Source organism: Oncorhynchus kisutch, linkage group LG30 (genome assembly GCF_002021735.2).
Source record: "Oncorhynchus kisutch isolate 150728-3 linkage group LG30, Okis_V2, whole genome shotgun sequence".
Lineage (NCBI taxonomy): Eukaryota > Metazoa > Chordata > Actinopteri > Salmoniformes > Salmonidae > Oncorhynchus > Oncorhynchus kisutch.
Genome location: NC_034203.2, coordinates 45,326,341 through 45,330,505, shown reverse-complemented (window position 1 = coordinate 45,330,505; position 4,165 = coordinate 45,326,341).

The following is a 4,165-nucleotide window of genomic DNA, read 5'->3' as shown; positions in this document are numbered from 1 at the left end:
GTCTCTGTCTGTCTCTGTCTGTCTATTTCTGTCTATTTCTCTCTGTCTGTCTGTCTGTCTCTGTCTGTATCTCTGTCTGTCTGTATCTCTGTCTGTCTGTCTGTCTGTCTGTCTGTCTGTCTGTCTGTCTGTCTGTCTGTCTGTCTGTCTGTCTGTCTGTCTGTCTGTCTGTCTATTTCTCTCTGTCTGTCTGTCTGTCTCTGTCTGTCTCTGTCTGTCTATTTCTGTCTATTTCTCTCTGTCTGTCTGTCTGTCTCTGTCTGTCTCTGTCTGTCTATTTCTGTCTATTTCTCTCTGTCTGTCTGTCTGTCTGTCTGTCTGTCTGTCTGTCTATTTCTCTCTGTCTGTCTGTCTGTCTCTGTCTGTCTCTGTCTGTCTATTTCTGTCTATTTCTCTCTGTCTGTCTGTCTGTCTCTGTCTGTCTCTGTCTGTCTATTTCTGTCTATTTCTCTCTGTCTGTCTGTCTGTCTCTGTCTGTATCTCTGTCTGTCTGTATCTCTGTCTGTCTGTCTGTCTGTCTGTCTGTCTGTCTGTCTGTCTGTCTGTCTGTCTGTCTGTCTGTCTGTCTGTCTGTCTGTCTGTCTATTTCTCTCTGTCTGTCTGTCTGTCTCTGTCTGTCTCTGTCTGTCTATTTCTGTCTATTTCTCTCTGTCTGTCTGTCTGTCTCTGTCTGTCTCTGTCTGTCTATTTCTGTCTATTTCTCTCTGTCTGTCTGTCTGTCTGTCTGTCTGTCTGTCTGTCTATTTCTCTCTGTCTGTCTGTCTGTCTCTGTCTGTCTCTGTCTGTCTATTTCTGTCTATTTCTCTCTGTCTGTCTGTCTGTCTCTGTCTGTCTCTGTCTGTCTGTATCTCTGTCTGTCTGTCTGTCTGTCTGTCTGTCTGTCTGTCTGTCTGTCTGTCTGTCTGTCTGTCTATTTCTGTCTATTTCTGTCTGTCTGTCTGTCTGTCTGTCTATTTCTGTCTGTCTATTTCTCTCTGTCTGTCTGTCTGTCTGTCTATTTCTCTCTGTCTATTTCTCTCTGTCTGTCTATTTCTCTCTGTCTGTCTGTCTGTCTCTGTCTGTCTGTCTGTCTGTCTGTCTGTCTGTCTGTCTGTCTGTCTGTCTGTATCTCTGTCTGTCTGTCTGTCTGTCTGTCTGTCTGTCTGTCTGTCTGTCTGTCTGTCTCTGTCTGTCTCTGTCTGTCTATTTCTGTCTATTTCTCTCTGTCTGTCTGTCTGTCTCTGTCTGTCTCTGTCTGTCTGTATCCCTGTCTGTCTGTCTGTCTGTCTGTCTGTCTGTCTGTCTGTCTGTCTGTCTATTTCTCTCTGTCTGTCTGTCTGTCTGTATCTCTGTCTGTCTGTCTGTCTGTCTGTCTGTCTGTCTGTCTGTCTGTCTGTCTGTATCTCTGTCTGTCTGTCTGTCTGTCTGTCTGTCTATTTCTCTCTGTCTCTGTCTGTCTCTGTCTGTCTGTCTATTTCTCTCTGTCTGTCTGTCTGTCTCTGTCTGTCTCTGTCTGTCTGTCTATTTCTCTCTGTCTGTCTGTCTGTCTCTGTCTGTCTCTGTCTGTCTGTCTATTTCTCTCTGTCTGTCTGTCTGTCTCTGTCTGTCTCTGTCTGTCTATTTCTGTCTATTTCTCTCTGTCTGTCTGTCTGTCTCTGTCTGTCTCTGTCTGTCTATTTCTGTCTATTTCTCTCTGTCTGTCTGTCTGTCTCTGTCTGTATCTCTGTCTGTCTGTATCTCTGTCTGTCCTGTCTGTCTGTCTGTCTGTCTGTCTGTCTGTCTGTCTGTCTGTCTGTCTGTCTGTCTGTCTGTCTGTCTGTCTGTCTGTCTGTCTGTCTATTTCTCTCTGTCTGTCTGTCTGTCTCTGTCTGTCTCTGTCTGTCTATTTCTGTCTATTTCTCTCTGTCTGTCTGTCTGTCTCTGTCTGTCTCTGTCTGTCTATTTCTGTCTATTTCTCTCTGTCTGTCTGTCTGTCTGTCTGTCTGTCTGTCTATTTCTCTCTGTCTGTCTGTCTGTCTCTGTCTGTCTCTGTCTGTCTATTTCTGTCTATTTCTCTCTGTCTGTCTGTCTGTCTCTGTCTGTCTCTGTCTGTCTATTTCTGTCTATTTCTCTCTGTCTGTCTGTCTGTCTCTGTCTGTATCTCTGTCTGTCTGTATCTCTGTCTGTCTGTCTGTCTGTCTGTCTGTCTGTCTGTCTGTCTGTCTGTCTGTCTGTCTGTCTGTCTGTCTGTCTGTCTATTTCTCTCTGTCTGTCTGTCTGTCTCTGTCTGTCTCTGTCTGTCTATTTCTGTCTATTTCTCTCTGTCTGTCTGTCTGTCTCTGTCTGTCTCTGTCTGTCTATTTCTGTCTATTTCTCTCTGTCTGTCTGTCTGTCTGTCTGTCTGTCTGTCTGTCTGTCTATTTCTCTCTGTCTGTCTGTCTGTCTCTGTCTGTCTCTGTCTGTCTATTTCTGTCTATTTCTCTCTGTCTGTCTGTCTGTCTCTGTCTGTCTCTGTCTGTCTGTATCTCTGTCTGTCTGTCTGTCTGTCTGTCTGTCTGTCTGTCTGTCTGTCTGTCTGTCTGTCTATTTCTGTCTATTTCTGTCTGTCTGTCTGTCTGTCTGTCTATTTCTGTCTGTCTATTTCTCTCTGTCTGTCTGTCTGTCTGTCTATTTCTCTCTGTCTATTTCTCTCTGTCTGTCTATTTCTCTCTGTCTGTCTGTCTGTCTCTGTCTGTCTGTCTGTCTGTCTGTCTGTCTGTCTGTCTGTCTGTCTGTCTGTCTGTCTGTCTGTATCTCTGTCTGTCTGTCTGTCTGTCTGTCTGTCTGTCTGTCTGTCTGTCTGTCTGTCTGTCTGTCTCTGTCTGTCTCTGTCTGTCTATTTCTGTCTATTTCTCTCTGTCTGTCTGTCTGTCTCTGTCTGTCTCTGTCTGTCTGTATCCCTGTCTGTCTGTCTGTCTGTCTGTCTGTCTGTCTGTCTGTCTGTCTGTCTGTCTGTCTGTCTGTCTGTCTGTCTATTTCTCTCTGTCTGTCTGTCTGTCTCTGTCTGTCTCTGTCTGTCTATTTCTGTCTATTTCTCTCTGTCTGTCTGTCTGTCTCTGTCTGTCTCTGTCTGTCTATTTCTGTCTATTTCTCTCTGTCTGTCTGTCTGTCTCTGTCTGTCTCTGTCTGTCTGTATCTCTGTCTGTCTGTCTGTCTGTCTGTCTGTCTGTCTGTCTGTCTGTCTGTCTGTCTGTCTGTCTATTTCTGTCTATTTCTGTCTGTCTGTCTGTCTGTCTGTCTATTTCTGTCTGTCTATTTCTCTCTGTCTGTCTGTCTGTCTGTCTATTTCTCTCTGTCTATTTCTCTCTGTCTGTCTATTTCTCTCTGTCTGTCTGTCTGTCTCTGTCTGTCTGTCTGTCTGTCTGTCTGTCTGTCTGTATCTCTGTCTGTCTGTCTGTCTGTCTGTCTGTCTGTCTGTCTGTCTGTCTGTCTGTCTGTCTGTCTATTTCTGTCTATTTCTGTCTGTCTGTCTATTTCTGTCTGTCTATTTCTGTCTGTCTGTCTGTCTATCTATTTCTCTCTGTCTGTCTGTCTGTCTGTCTGTCTATTTCTCTCTGTCTGTCTGTCTGTCTATTTCTCTCTGTCTGTCTGTCTGTCTATTTCTCTCTGTCTGTCTATTTCTCTCTGTCTGTCTGTCTCTGTCTGTCTGTCTGTCTGTCTGTCTGTCTGTCTGTATCTCTGTCTGTCTGTCTGTCTGTCTGTCTGTCTGTCTGTCTGTCTGTCTGTCTGTCTGTCTGTCTGTCTGTCTGTCTATTTCTCTCTGTCTGTCTATTTCTCTCTGTCTGTCTCTGTCTGTCTGTCTATTTCTCTCTGTCTGTCTATTTCTCTCTGTCTGTCTGTCTGTCTGTCTGTCTGTCTGTCTGTATCTCTGTCTGTCTGTCTGTCTGTCTGTCTGTATCTCTGTATCTCTGTCTGTCTGTATCTCTGTCTGTCTGTATCTCTGTCTGTCTGTATCTCTGTATCTCTGTCTGTCTGTATCTCTGTATCTCTGTATCTCTGTCTGTCTGTATCTCTGTCTGTCTGTATCTCTGTATCTCTGTCTGTATCTCTGTCTGTCTGTATCTCTGTCTGTCTGTATCTCTGTCTCTGTCTGTCTGTCTCTGTCTCTGTCTGTCTATTTCTCTCTGTCTGTCTATTTCTCTCTGTCTGTCTATTTCTCTCTGTCTGT